Source organism: Pagrus pagrus (assembly GCF_965226575.1).
Source record: "Pagrus pagrus genome assembly, chromosome: 4".
NCBI classification, from domain to species: domain Eukaryota; kingdom Metazoa; phylum Chordata; class Actinopteri; order Spariformes; family Sparidae; genus Pagrus; species Pagrus pagrus.
The window spans coordinates 35,926,167-35,943,318 of record NC_140188.1 but is presented as its reverse complement, the minus strand read 5'-3'; positions in this window follow the sequence as shown (position 1 = coordinate 35,943,318).

Genomic DNA, 17,152 nt, shown 5'->3' with positions numbered 1-17,152 from the left:
TGCAGATTTAGTTCTTAACAGGAAGTGTTGCATATCTCCACATTGGTGTGTCCTAATGACTTCAAACTCAGGATCCTACTTCCCTATGAGGCCCTAAGGCTCTGTTCAAAATTTTGGCCGATGACCACTAGGTGGCGCTCTTTAAATTGAAGTAACTTATATCTCCACATTGGTTCGTCGGATTAACATGAAACTTGGTACACTCATTGCCAATGCCCTCCTGAGCATAGCTGAAAAAGGGGTTACAGATCTGCCACTAGGTGGTGCTCTGGTGGCAGTTTCATCTTACATTTGGCACTGTGCCCACACCATAACACTTATGGATATGAAATTCATTGGGGTGTTAGAGACTGGCCCCGGTAACTCACACACCAAAAATGACGAGCAGGTGGCGCTAAATGGCTCCATAGCGCCCCCTGGAATATTTCAAAATTGAAGCCCTGCCCCCTACATGCATGTACATAAACAAAATTCGGTAGGCTTATGTATCATCACCAGCCGCACAAAAAACTCTCTTGGACACATACCCTCAGTCCAACAGGAAGTCCGCCATTTTCCTTCAAATTCAATCCTTCGCCATCAAGCAGGAAGTCCTGATAACTCCAACATACAATTTCCCATCGCCATCAAATTGCTCACACATGTAGAGGGGCTCGCCCTCAACACGTCTCTGCATCAATACTGTGTCATATCTATAGCGCCACCCTCTGGACACAGGAAGTCACTTATCTTGTCACTGTTGTGTTTTGTCTGACACGGATCACATTTACATTAGGTAGGACATTTCCACAGGCAATAGGCAAGCACACAACTGGGCGCACAGGCCTCCGACGGCGCCACAGCCCAACGTACGTGGACTGCGAGGGCCCGTTCATCGCTGCTTGCAGCTTTAATTAGGGCCCGAGCACGAATCTCGTGCGAGGACCTATTGGATTCGCTAGGATTATTAGGGCCCGAGCAGGGAACCTGCAAGGACCCTATTGTTTTTGTAGTGTTTCTTATTAGGGCCCGAGCAGGAAACCTGCGAGGTCCCTATTGTAATTGTAATGTTTCTTATTATTATTATTTTTATTTATCCCAAATGATCGCATTTTTCACTGCCTGAACATACCCCAAAACTCACCAAACTTGGAATATACGTCACACCTGGCGAAAAATTTTATAATCTGTCGTAGTTGTGAATTTTCACCACTAGGTGGCGCTGTTATCAAGGAAAGTGCGTTTTGCCTAATAACTCCCACATACTTTGTCGCACATTCTAAATCCTTATATCCACGCGTTCAGTGAATCCTCCTGAATCTCTCGGTATAGGCCACGCCCATATCCGCCTACCGTTTTTTTCCGCTAGCTCGCAAAATGTCGCAAACCTACTTTTTCGAACTCCTCCCAGGCAATTTCACCAATTTGCACAAAACTTTGCACACAGCATCTGTGGACCCTCCTGACAAAAAGTTATTAAAAGAATTTTGATACACCAAAAAATTCTCAAGTTATTAAATTACAAATTCCTGCAGATTTCGCTCAAAACAGGAAGTTTTGCATATCTCCACATTGGTGTGTCCGAATGACATCAAACTCAGGATACTACTTCCCCATGAGCCTCTAAGGCTCTGTGCAAAATTTGGGATGATGACCACCAGGTGGCGCTGTTTAATTTCAACTATTTTATATCTCAACATCAGTTTGTCGGATTAACACAAAACTTGGTACACTCATTCCCAATGCCCTCCTGAGGATAGCTGACAAATGTGTTCCAGATCCGACACTAGGTGGCGTTCTGGTGGCCGTCTCATTTTATATTTGGCACTGTGCCCACACCATAACACTTATGGATATGAAATTCATTGGGGTGCTATAGACTGGCCCCTGTAACTCACACACCAAAAATGACCAGCAGGTGGCGCTGTTATCAAGCCAAAGACGTTTTTGGTTAAAAACTCCCACATTATATGTCGCACAGTTTAAAACCTTATATCTACGTGTTACCTGAATCCAGATGAATTGATTGATGTAGGCCACGCCCACTTTTGCCCCAAATTTCCATTCGCAAAATCACGAAAACTGATAAACGTACTTTTTCGAACTCCTCCCAGGCAATTTCACCAATTTGCACCAAACTTTGCACACAGCATCTGTGGACCCTTCTGACAAAAAGTTATTAAAAGAATTTTGATATTCCAAAGAATACTCAAGTTATTAAATTACAACTTCCTGCAGATTTCGCTCCAAACAGGAAGTGTTGCATATCTCCACATTGGTTTGTCCGAAGGACATGAAACTCAAGATACTACTTCCCCATGAGCCCCTACGGCTCTGTACTAAATTTTGTCTCATGACCACTAGGTGGCGCTCTTTAAATTGAAGTAATTTATATCTCCACATCCGTTTGTCGGATTAACATGAAACTTGCTACGCTCATTGCCAATGCCCTCCTGAGGATATCTGACGAAGGTCATACCGATCCGACACTAGGTGGCGCTCTGGTGGCAGTTTCATTTTTTATTTGGCACTGTGCCCACACCATAATACTTATGGATATGAAATTCATAGGGGTGGATATAGACTGGTGCCTGTAACTCACACACCAAAAATGACCGGCAGGTGGCGCTATTTTCACCACAAAACCGTTTTTGGCTAATAACTCCCACATAGCATGGTGCACATTGTTAAACCTTATGTCTACGTGTTCCCTGCATTCATCTGAATTTTGTGATGTAGGCCAACCCCACTTTCACGACAGAATTCCATTTGCAAATTCCGGAATGTCTCAAACCTACTTTTTCCAACTCCTCCCACCCAATTTCTCCGATTTGCACCAAACTTTGCACACAGCATCTGTGGACCCTCCTGACAAAAACTTATTAAAATAATAGTGATAGTCCAAACAACGGCCAAAATATGCAACAACAATTTCCTGCACATTGTGGTCAAACCGACAGTCTTCCATATCTTGATGAAATACACTCCCATTAACACTAAAGTTTTTTTTATTGTGTTCCATGGCCCGATGACGGTTTGTGAAAAATTTGGTGCAAATCGCCCAATAGGGGGCGCTTTTATTGCTAAATGACGAAAGAACAGCTTGCCTGCCTTCACTTTTCATTCCTCAGCGGAAGTTGTTGCATGAACAAGCCGCGACAGCAGCATGCCCCGACAGCAGCATGTAGCGACAGCAGCACGCCGCAACATCAGCATGCTCCGACACGCGTGGACTGCGAGGGCCCGTTCAACGCTGCTTGCAGCTTTAATTATTATTATTTTAGTTATTTTTATTTTTCCCAAATGATCGCATTTTTCACTGCCTGAACATACCCCAAAACTCACCAAACTTGGAATATATGTCACACCTGGCGAAAAATTTTATAATCTGTTGTCATTGTGAACTTTCACCACTAGGTGGAGCTATTATCAAGGAAAGTGCGTTTTGGCTAATAACTCCCACATACTTTGTCACACATTCAAAAACCTCATATCCACGCGTTCAGTGAATCCTCCTGAATCTCTGGGTATAGGCCACGCCCATATCCGCCTACCGTTTTTTTTCGCTAGCTCGCAAAATGTAGCAAACCTACTTTTTCGAACTCCTCCCAGGCAATTTCACCAATTTGCACGAAACTTTGCACACAGCATCTGTGGACCCTCCTGACAAAAAGTTATTAAAAGAATTTTGATATTCCAAATAATACTCAAGTTATTAAATTACAACTTCCTGCAGATTTCGCTCCAAACAGGAAGTGTTGCATTTCTCCACATTGGTGTGTCCGAATGACTTCAAACTCAGGATAGTACTTCCCCATGAGCCCCTAAGGCTCTGTGCAAAATTTGAGATGATGACCACCAGATGGCGCTCTTTAAATTGAACTGTTTTATATCTCAACATCGGTTGGTCGGATTATCACAAAACTTGGTACACTTATTCCCAATGCCCTCCTGAGGATAGCTGACAAATGTGTTCCAGATCCGACACTAGGTGGCGCTCTGGTGGCCGTCTCATTTTATATTTCGCACTGTGCCCACACCATAACACTTATGGATATGAAATTCATAGGGGTGCTATAGACTGGCCCCTGTAACTCACACACCAAAAATGACCAGCAGGTGGCGCTATTTTCAACACAAAACCGTTTTTGGCTAATAACTCCCACATAATATGGAGCACATTGTTAAACCTTATATCTATGTGTTCCCTGCATTCAGCTGAATTGTGTGATGTAGGCCACGCCCACTTTCGACGTACATTTCCATTCGCAAAATCGCGAAAACTCATAAACGTACTTTTTCGAACTCCTCCCAGGCAATTTCACCAATTTGCACGAAACTTTGCACAGAGCATCTGTGGACCCTCCTGACTAAAAGTTATTAAAAGAATTTTGATATTCCAAAGAATGCTCAACTTATTAAATGACAACTTCCTGCACATTTCGCTCCAAACAGGAAGTGTTGCATATCTCCACAATGCTGTGTCCGAATGACATGAAACTCAGGATACTACTTCGACATGAGCCCCTAAGGCTCAGTGCAAAGTTTTGGCCAATGACCACTAGGTGGCGCTCTTTAAATTGAAGTAATTTATATCTCCACATCCGTTTGTCGAATTAACCTGAAACTTGCTACACTCATTGCCAATGCCCTCCTGAGGATGGCTGACAAAGATCTTACTGATCCGACACTGGGTGGCGCTCTGGTGGCAGTTTACTTTTATATTTGGCACTGTGCCCACACCATAACACTTATGGATATGAAATTCATTCGGGTGTTAGAGACTGGCCTCTGTAACTCACACACCAAAAATGACGACCAGGTGGCGCTAAATGGCTCCATAGCGCCCCCTGGAATATTTCAAAATTGAAGCCCTGCCTCCTACATGCACGTACATGAACCAAATTCGGTAGGCTTATGTATCATCACCAGACGCACAAAAAACCCTCTTGGACACATACCCTCAGTCCAACAGGAAGTCCGCCATTTTCCTTCAAATTCAATCCTTTGCCATCAAGCAGGAAGTCCTGATAACTTCAACATACAATTTCCCATCGGCATCAAATTGCTCACACATGTAGAGGAGCTCGCCCTGAACACGTCTTTGCATCAATACTATGTCATACATATAGCGCCACCCTCTGGACACAGCAAGTCACTGAAGATGTCACTGTTGTGTTTTGTGTGACACGGAGCCCATTTACATTAGGTAGGACATTTCCACAGCCAACGGGCAAGCACACAACTGGGCGCACAGGCCTCCGACGGCGCCACAGCCCAACGTACGTGGACTGCGAGGGCCCGTTCATCGCTGCTTGCAGCTTTAATTAGGGCCCGAGCAGGGAACCTGCGAGGTCCCTATTGTTTTTGTAGTGATTATTTTTTGTTTTTATTTTCCTTCTGACGAAATGATCGCATTTTTCACTGCCTGAACATACCCCAAAACTCACCAAACTTGGAATATAGATCAGACCTGGCGAAAAATTTTATAATCTGTTGTCATTGTGAATTTTCGCCACTAGGTGGCGCTATTATCAAGGAAAGTGCGTTTTGGCTAATAACTCCCACATACTTTGTCGCACATTCAAAAACCTCATATCAACGCGTTCAGTGAATTCTGCTGAATCTCCTGATATAGGCCACGCCCATATCCGCCTACCGTTTTTTTTCGCTAGCTCGCAAAATGTCGCAAACCTACTTTTTCGAACTCCTCCCAGGTAATTTCATCGATTTGCACCAAACTTTGCACACAGCATCTGTGGACCCTCCTGACAAAAAGTTATTAAAAGAATTTTGATATACCAAAAAATACTCAAGTTATTAAATTACAAATTCCTGCAGATTTCGCTCAAAACAGGAAGTTTTGCATATCTCCACATTGGTGTGTCCGAATGACTTCAAACTCAGGATCCTACTTCCCTATGAGGCCCTAAGGCTCTGTGCAAAATTTGGGATGATGACCACCAGGTGGCGCTGTTTAAATTCAACTATTTTATATCTCAACATCGGTTGGTCGGATTATCATGAAACTTGGTACACTTATTCCCAATGCCCTCCTGAGGATAGCTGACAAATGTGTTCCAGATCCCACACTAGGTGGCGCTCTGGTGGCCGTCTCATTTTATATTTCGCACTGTGCCCACACCATAACACTTATGGATATGACATTCATAGGAGTGCTATAGACTGGCCCCTGTAACTCACACACCAAAAATGACCAGCAGGTGGCGCTATTTTCAACACAAAACCGTTTTTGCCTAATAACTCCCACATAATATGGAGCACATTGTTAAACCTTATATCTATGTTTTCCCTGCATTCAGCTGAATTGTGTGATGTAGGCCACGCCCACTTTCGACGTACATTTCCATTCGCAAAATCGCGAAAACTGATAAACGTACTTTTTCGAACTCCTCCCAGGCAATTTCACCAATTTGCACCAAACTTTGCACACAGCATCTGTGGATGCTCACGACAAAAAGTTATTAAAACAATTGTGATAGTCCAAACAATGGTCAAAATATGAAACAAAAATTTCCTGCATATCGTGGTCAGGCAGACAATCTTCCATATCTTGATGAAATACACTCCTATTAACACTAAAGTTTCTTTAATTGTGTTCCATGGCACGATGACGGTTTGTGAAAAATTTGGTACAAATCGCCCAATAGGGGGCGCTTTTATTGCTAAATGACCAAAGAACAGCTTGCCTGCCTTCACTTTTGATTCCTCAGCGGAAGTTCTTGCATGAACAAGCCGCGACAGCAGCATGCCCCAACAGCAGCATGTAGCGACAGCAGCACGCCGCGACATCAGCATGCCCCGACACGCGTGGACTGCGAGGGCCCGTTCATCGCTGCTTGCAGCTTTAATTAGGGCCCGAGCAGGGAACCTGCGAGGTCCCTATTGTAATTGTAATGATTATTAGGGCCCGAGCAGGGAACCTGCAAGGACCCTATTGTAATTGTAATGATTATTATTATTATTTTTATTTTTATTTTGCCCAAATGATCGCATTTTTCACTGCCTGAACATACCCCAAAACTCGCCAAACTTGGAATATATGTCACACCTGGCGAAAAATTTTATAATCTGTTGTCAGTGTTCATTTTCGCCACTAGTTGGCGCTCTTATCAAGGAAAGTGCGTTTTGCCTAATAACTCCCACATACTTTGTCACACATTCAAAAACCTTATATCCACGCGTTCAGTGAATCCTCCTGAATCTCTGGGTATAGGCCACGCCCATATCCGCCTACCGTTTTTTTTCGCTAGCTCGCAAAATGTCGCAAACCTACTTTTTCGAACTCCTCCCAGGCAATTTCACCAATTTGCACAAAACTTTGCACACAGCATCTGTGGACCCTCCTGACAAAAAGTTATTAAAAGAATTTTGATATACCAAAAAATACTCAAGTTATTAAATTACAAATTCCTGCAGATTTCGCTCAAAAGAGGAAGTTTTGCATATCTCCACATTGGTGTGTCCGAATGACTTCAAACTCAGGATCCTACTTCCCTATGAGGCCCTAAGGCTCTCTTCAAAATTTGGGATGATGACCACCAGGTGGCGCTGTTTAAATTGAACTATTTTATATCTCAACATCGGTTGGTCAGATTATCACAAAACTTGGTATACTTATTCCCAATGCCCTCCTGAGGATAGCTGACAAATGTGTTCCAGATCCGACTCTAGGTGGTGCTCTGGTGGCAGTTTCATTTTTTATTTGCCACTGTGCCCACACCATAACACTTATGGATATGAAACTCATAGGGGTGTTAGAGACTGGCCCCTGTAACTCACACACCAAAAATGACGAGCAGGTGGCGCTAAATGGCTCCATAGCGCTCCCTGGAATATTTCAAAATTGAAGCCCTGCCTCCTACATGCACGTACATGAACCAAAGTCGGTAGGATTATGTATATATCACCAGACGCACAAAAAACCCTCTTGGACACATACCCTCAGTCCAACAGGAAGTCCGCCATTTTCCTTCAAATTCAATCTTTTGCCATCAATCAGGAAGTCCTGATAACTTCAACATACAATTTCCCATCCGCATCAAATTGCTCACACATGTAGAGGGGCTCGCCCTGAACACGTCTCTGCATCAATACTATGTCATATCTATAGCGCCACCCACTGGACACAGGAAGTCACTGAAGATGTCACTGTTGTGTTTTGTGTGACACGAATCCCATTTAGGTAGGACATTTCCACAGGCAACGGGCAAGCACACAACTGGGCGCACAGGCCTCCGACGGCGCCACAGCCCAACGTACGTGGACTGCGAGGGCCCGTACATCACTGCTCGCAGTTTTAATTATTATTTTTTTTCTTTGTCGCAAATGATCGCAGTTTTCAATGCCTGAACATGAATGAAAACGCGATTTTATTTGGCAAAGTAATTCGGCTTGGCGAAAAATTTTATAATCTGTTGTCATTGTTAATTTTCGCCACTAGGTGGCGCTATTATCAAGGAAAGTGCGTTTTGCCTTATAACTCCCACATACTTTGTCGCACATTCAAAAACCTCATATCCACGCGTTCAGTGAATTCTGCTGAATCTCCTGATATAGGCCACGCCCATATCCGCCTACCGTTTTTTTTCGCTAGCTCGCAAAATGTCGCAAACCTACTTTTTCGAACTCCTCCCAGGCACTTTCACCGATTCGCACCAAACTTTGCACACACCATCTGTGGACCCTTCTGACAAAAAGTTATTAAAAGAATTTTGATATTCCAAAGAATACTCAAGTTATTACAAAACAACTTCTTGCAGATTTCGTTCCAAACAGGAAGTGTTGCATATCTCCACATTGGTTTGTCCGAAGGACATGAAACTTGGGATACTACTTCCCCATGAGCCCCTATGGCTCTGTACTAAATTTTATCTCATGACCCCTAGGTGGCGCTCTTTAAATTGAAGTAATTTATATCTCCACATTGGTTGTTCGAATTGACATGAAACTTGGTACAGTTATTGCCAGTGCCCTCCAGAGGATAGCTGACGAATGTGTTACCGAACCGACACTAGGTGGCGCTCTGGCGGCAGTTTCATCTTAGATTTGGCACTGTGCCCACACCATAACACTTACGGATATGAAATTCATTGGGGTGTTAGAGACTTGCCCCTGTAACTCACACACCAAAAATGACGAGCAGGTGGCGCTAAATGGCTCCATAGCGCCCCCTGGAATGTTTCAAAATTGAAACCCTGCCTCCTACATGCACGTACATGAACAAAATTCGGTAGGCTTATGTATCATCACCAGACGCACAAAAAACCCTCTTGGACACATACCCTCAGTCCAACAGGAAGTCCGCCATTTTCCTTCAAATTCAATCCTTCGCCATCAAGCAACAACTCCTGATAACTTCAACATACAATTTCCCATCGGCATCAAATTGCTCACACATGTAGAGGGGCTCGCCCTGAACACGTCTCTGCATCAGTACTGTGTCATATCTATAGCGCCACCCTCTGGACACAGGAAGTCACTGAAGATGTCACTGTTGTGATTTCTGTGACACGGATCCCATTTACATTAGGTAGGACATTTCCACAGGCAATAGGCAAGCACACAACTGGGCGCACAGGCCTCCGATGGCGCCACAGCCCAACGTACGTGGACTGCGAGGGCCCGTTCATCGCTGCTTGCAGCTTTAATTAGGGCCCGAGCACGAATCTCGTGCGAGGACCTATTGGATTCGCTAGGATTATTATTATTATTGTTCCATCCCCAAAATCGCATTTTTCACTGCCTGAACATACCCCAAAACTCACCAAACTTGGAATATACGTCACACCTGGCGAAAAATTTTATAATCTGTTGTCGTTGTCAATTTTCGCCACTAGGTGGCGCTATTATCAAGGAAAGTGCGTTTTGCCTAATAACTCCCACATACTTTGTCGCACATTCAAAAACCTTATATCCACGCGTTCAGTGAATCCTCCTGAATCTCTGGTTATAGGCCAGGCCCATATCCGCCTACCGTTTTTTTTCGCTAGCTCGCGAAACGTCGCAAACCTACTTTTTCGAACTCCTCCCAGGCACTTTGACCGATTTGCACCAAACTTTGCACACAGCATCTGTGGACCCTCCTGACAAAAAGTTATTAAAAGAATTTTCATATTCCAAAGAATACTCGAGTTATTAAATTATAACTTCCTGCAGATTTCGCTCCAGACAGGAAGTGTTGCATATCTCCACGTCAGTGTGTCCGAATGACTTCAAACTCAGGATCCTACTTCCAGATGAGGCCCTAAGGCTCTGTTCAAAATTTGGGATGATGACCACCAGGTGGCGCTGTATAAATTCAACTATTTTATATCTCAACATCCGTTGGTCGGATTGTCATAACATTTGGGACACTCATTGCCACTGCCCTCCTGAGGATACCTGATGAAGGTCTTACCGATTCGCCACTAGGTGGCGCTCTGGTGGCAGTTTAATTTTATATTTGGTACTGTGCCCACACCATAACACTTATGGATATGAAATTGATAGGGGTGGTATAGACTGGCCCCTGTAACTCACACACCAAAAATTACCAGCAGGGGGCGCTAAATGGCTCCATAACGCCCCCTGGAATATTTCAAACTTTAAGCCCCGCCTCCTACATGCACGTACATGAACAGAATTCGGTACGCTGATGTATCATGACCAGACGCACAAAAAACCCTCTTGGACCCATAACCTCAGTCCAACGGGAAGTCTGCCATATTGGTTCAAAGTTGAGATTTCGTTGCCATTGTCACCCATTTCTATGCCTCGTACATTATTTAACTTGGCCTACAGATTTAACGCCACAGGCTTCACATTCACTATATATCATCTTCAGACCTTGATAATGAAAAGTTGTAAAAAGCTTTCACCTACGTTATTCCTAGTGGGCGTGGCAGTGCGTTCAATTGCGATGACCCCCTTATGGCTTTTTCCATTTTGTAGGTACCCATTGCTATGCCTCGTACTTTAATTAACTCGTCCTACAGATTTAACACCACAGACTTCACACTCACTATATATCATCTTCAGACCTTGATAATGAAAAGTTGTAAAAAGCTTTCACCTACGTTATTTCTAGTGGGCGTGGCAGTGTGTTCAACTTCGCGACCCCCCTTATGGCTGTTCCCATTCTGTAGGAACCCATTTCTAAGCCTCGTACATCGTTTAACTTGGCCTACAGATTTAACACCACAGACTTCCCAGTCACTATATATCATCTTCAGACCTTGATAATGAAAAGTTGTAAAAAGCTTTCACCTACGTTATTTCTAGTGGGCGTGGCAGTGTGTTCAACTTTGCGACCCCCCTTATGGCTGTTCCCATTCTGTAGGAACCCATTTCTAAGCCTCGTACATTGTTTAACTTGGCCTACAGATTTAACACCACAGACTTCGCAGTCACTAAGTATCATCCTCATGCCTTGATGATGAAGAGTTGTGAAAAGCTTTTGCCTATGTTATTCCTGGTGGTTGTGGCAGTGTGGTCAATTTCGATGACCCCCTTATGGCTTTTCCCATTTTGTACGGACTCAATGTCTGTGCCTCGTACTTTAACTAACTCATCCTACAGATTTAACGCCACAGACTTCACATTCACTCAGTAGCATCCTTTTACCTTCAACAGCCTGCGTTGTGCTTGGTGGGCATGGCGGTGCGGTCAATTTTGATCCTTAGCCATCACGCAGGAAGTCCTTGTGACTTCAACATACAATTTCCCATCTGCATCAAATTGGTCACACATGTAGAGGAGCTCATTCAAAATACGTGTCTGCATCAATACTGTGTCATATCTATAGCGCCACCCACTGGACACAGGAAGTCACTGAAGATGTCACTGTTGTGTTTTGTGTGACACGATCCCATTTAGGTAGGGACTTTCGACAGGCAACAGGCAAGCACACATCTGGGCGCGCGGCCTCCAACGGTGCCACAGCCCGACGTACGTGGGGCTGCGAGGGCCCGTTCATCACTGCTTGCAGTTTTAGTTATTATTATTTTTTGTCTGTCCCCAAGATCGCATATTTGGCGGCCTGAACATGCCCCAAAACTCACCAAACTTGGAATATAGATCAGACCTGGCGAAAAATTTTATAATCTGTTGTCGTTGTGAATTTTCACCACTAGGTGCCGCTATAATCAAGCAAAGTGCGTTTTGGCTCATAACTCCCACATACTTTGTCGCACATTCAAAAACCTTATATCCCCGCGTTCAGTGAATTGTGCTGAATCTCGCCCATTTCCGGTTACCTAATTTTTTCGCAAATTAGCAAAATGTCGCAAACATACTTTTGCTAACTCCTCACCGCCAATTTCTCCGATTTGCACCAAACTTTGCACACGGCATCTGTGGCCCCTCCTGACAAAAAACAATTAAAAGAATGTTGATATTCCAATGAATACTCAAGTTATTAAATCACAACTTCCTGCACATTTCGTACCAAACAGGAAGTGTGGCATATCTCCAAATTGGTCTGTCTGAATGACATGAAACTCAGGATACTCCTTCCACATGAGCCCCTAAGGCTCTGTGCAAAATTTTGGCTGATGACCGCTAGGTGGCGCTAATCAAATTCAACTACTTTATATCTCCACGTTCGTTGGTCCGATTAATGCCAAACTTGGTACACTCATTGCCACTGCCCTCCTGAGGATAGCTGACGAAGGTCTTACCGATCCGACACTAGGTGGCGCTCTGGTGGCAGTTTAATTTTGTATTTGCCACTGTGCCCACACCATAACACTTATGGATATGAAACTGTTTGGGGTGGTATAGACTGGCCCCTGTAACTCTCACACCAAAAATGACCAGCAGGTGGCGCTATTATCAACACAAAACCATTTTTGCTTAATAACATAATATGGTGCACATTGTTAAACCTTATATCTACGTGTTCTCTGCATTCACCTGAAATGTGTGATGTAGGCCACGCCCACTTTCGCGGTAATTTCCATTTGCAACTGCGGAATGTCGCAAACTTTTCAAACTCCTCCCACCAAATTTCTCCAATTTGCATCAAACCTTGCACACAGCATCTGTGAACCCAAAATATGAAGCAACAATTTCCTACACATCGTGGTCAAACCGACAGTCTTCCATGTCTTCATGAAATACATTCCCATTAACACTAAAGTTTTTTTAATTGTGTTCCATGACCCAATGACGCTTTGTCAAAAATTTGGTCTAAGTCGGCCAATAGGGGGCACTTTTATTGTTAAATGACGAAATAACTGCTTGACTGCCTTCACCTCTCATTCCTCAATGGAAGTTGTTACAATAACAAGCCCCCACAGCAGCATGCCCCGACAGCAGAGCAAGTCGGGATAAAGTCGGACACAAATCTAACCGTCTATATGTGACTCTGACCTATCAATTATTGAACTCAAAAATGCATTATTCTCAATGAAGAAAGGAAAGTCACCAGGTATTGACGGCTTATCTGTCGAATTCTATACTCACTTATGGGAATCTATTCAAAACTCACTATTATGTATGTAAAAAGAATGCATCAGTCAAGGAGAGATGACGGCTACAATGAAGCAGGGTATTATATCTCTTATTCCCAAGCCGGATAAAGACCGCCTAATAATAGAGAATTGGCCTCCTATTACTCTCCTAAGAATTTATTATAAAATATTGGCCTTAGTGTATGCCAACAGGTTCAAAGTAGGGCTAGACATGATTAATGCAGAAACTCAAATAGGTTTTATGAAAAATCGACATATTAGCAGTAACATTAGACTCATTTTAGATTTATTGGACTATGCTAATGAAGTTAACACCGAGGCTCTTATTTTGTTCTTAGACTTTTACAAGGCCTTTGATACGATTGAGCACAACTTTCTTTTTCAGTCCCTCATAGTATTCGGTTTCGGGAATAACTTTATTGTTATTGTCAGTATGTTTTATAAAGACATTAACAGCTCTGTGATAATCAATTTGAACACAGCTAAAAGATTTCAAATTAACAGAGGTGTCCGACAAGGCTGCCCTATATCTCCCTTTTTATTTCTTTTAGTCACTGAGTTATTGTCATTCAATATAGTAAACAATGAGAAATTTGAGGGTATCTCAATTTTTGGCAGAGAATTAAAAATCTCCCAACTGGCAGATGACACTACACTTTTTTAACACTGTAATTAACCAATTTTCTAACACCTCAGGTCTAAGACTTAATATGTCCAAATGTGAAATTTTGTCTTTGCATAATTCCAGTGATTCTACAATTGAAAATATCCCAGTAAAGACTTCTGTTAAATATTTAGGAATATTCATAACTAAAGATCTTACAGCTAGGCAACATTTAAATTTCTCGAACAGACTAAAAAAGACCAAATCTATTTTTAACATTTGGGTTCAAAGGGACTTGTCTGTTCTAGGTAGAGTTCTTCTCTCTAAAGCATAAGGCTTGTCTTGCTTCGTATATCCAGCATTTGTAAGTGAACCAACAACCACACAAGTGAATAAAATTTTCCTAGACTTCATCTGGAAAAATAAATCGCATAAACTTAAGAAATGTGTACTCTCCAACAGTAAGGCAGAAGAATTTTAGCGACAATGTCAATACCTTCAAGGTTAACTGGTTGAGAAAGTGTCTCCTGACTCTATCTGGTTTTTCATCCCAAACTTCATCTTTAATAAAATTGGAGGTCTTTCCTTTCTTTTGAAATGTAATTTTTTACCTAATAGATTACCATTCAAACTATTAAAATTTCATCAACAAACCCTCCTAGCATGGAAGCTGGCTTTTGTCCACAATTTCTCACCCCACAAAGCTTTGCTCTGGAATAATATGAGAAACAAATCCTTATTCTTGCCAAAATGGTTTGAAAGAGGTATCATCCATATCCTCGATCTTTTTCATAATGCTGGTAATATGTTGTCTTATGAACGTTTTATGTCTGTACACAGTTTTCCTGTTCCCTTCAGAGAATTTATATTTGTAACTTGTGCTATCCCAATAGAGTTAATTCAATTTATAAAAAGCCACTTGAGTTACAGTGAATATAAAACAAGTCAACCTGTACTGATGCTGAGTGGAATTGAACTAACAGATAGAAAGTGTAATAATAAACATATTCGCCAGTGTTTTCAAAGAATGACTAGAGTTGTGCCTAGAGGCAAGTTTTACTGGAGGTCCCAAATAGAGGACATAAACTGGAGAAGAGCTTGGCTTCTACCCCACAAATATTGCATATCTAACAAGGCTAAAGAAGTACATTTTAAAATACTGCATAAGATATATCCAGTTAGTAGTATTATTGCTAAGTTTATAGATGTTGATGATTCCTGTACTTTTTGTAATCATAATAAAGAAACAATTTCACATCTGTTTTTTTATTGTGATATGTCTAAAAGGTTTTGGAGTGATCTTGAATCTCATTTTTTTGATGCTGCTAACTCTGTCTACTCTCTTATCCTTAAAGATGTTATTTGCTACTATGTTAACCCAGAAGATAATGCTCTTGAACACTTGATGAACTTTGTTATCGTATATGCAAATTTTTTTATTCACAAACAAAAATTTGCAAAATCGTTACCTAAATTTGCTCCTTTTCTCCTGGAACTGAGCTCTTTGCTCAAATCGCTGATTTTGTTAAATAACAAATAAAGTAATACCTTACTGAGTCATTATGAAAAGTTTTTCCCTGAAGCCCCTGCTTGAACTATCTATTTATTTTTTTAATTTATTTATTTATTTTTTATATATTTGTACTCTATCTTTGTTTTATTTATTGTTTGTCACCAATATGCTGTTTGTTATTGTGTACCTTGTAGTTTTGTACATTTAAATTGTTCAATAAAATTGTTTAAAAAAACCCCCCCAAAAAACACAAATCTAACCGGCAAAAAACAAACAAAAAACAAACACACAAATCTAACCGGTCGCCGCGATCGATTCTGCACAGGCCTGGCTCGACTCGAATGAGCCTACTATCTCGCGCGTGCAAGCCAAAAAACACACATCCGTGTCATCTCCAGGGCTCCGTGTAGCACCCTATAATGTAATAATTTCCTGGAAATGTAATAACGCCTGAAAAATTAATTAAATTTGCACTTAACTCGATTGAAAATGTAATAAAACCCAATAATGTAATAACTTCACCAATAATGTAATAAAATAATCTGACTGATATTGTAATAACAGTTTTACCGATAATGTAATACCTTATTACATTATTGGGAATTTATTACATTTTCAGGAGTTTTTTGTTTTTTTTCAAAACTGATAATGTAATACTTGACAGATAATGTAATATATATGTTAATTTTCAGTCCAGAGTTCAACATTTTGTGTTTTGAGATTCTAAGAATGTTATATACACTGGATTTGAAACAACAGAATAACTATTGGGTTAAATTGCAGACCTTGAGTACCATACAGCCATATGCATATGTGCAAATACTCAGGGACATGCAACAACATAGTAGCACTGGAGACCCCAGGTAACTCTTCCCTAAAGGTACCTCTTCACTTCACATATTTCCAACAAATCACTACCTCATGAACACAACCACAAACCAAAACCAAAGCAACTTTCAGTAACACTTCATTTGAAGAGAGTATACTTAAGGATTCATAACACCTGCATAAACATTACATGACACCCGACATAAACATAGGCCTACAAATCCACTCATAAATGGTTATTAAATCAATTTCATTGTCAAATTGACATCTCTATGTCAAGTGACATAGTGGCCAGTTGACATACTGTCATATTGGTATATGAGATTTACTTGTATAAATAAAGATTAAATAAAAATAAAAGAATGAAAATATATATAATTGTTTGTTGTGTCTAATTTACACTTCCGGTAGTTTTATTTTGAAAATTCCACCACTTCCGCCTGTGCCTCTTCTCAGAACTGCGAAATTGACAGGCAAGTCTACAGGCATAAAAGAGTAAAAAAACAAGCGTCACCGGGAAAGACTCAATAATGAGATGACAGAAGACCCAACGACTGCCAACAAGAAGAAAACTGTTTTAAAGAGACTCTGAGGAGTTTGCTTTTGGTAATGAAAGAGTCTCATATTAATGTGGATGAATCTATGTTACCCACTTGTTAATGAGTCCATTTTCAATAAATATATTGTTTTGTCTTTATAGTTAATTTGATATTATTATTTGGTGGTCGGCTTGCCTAGCATTTCCTAGTTTTG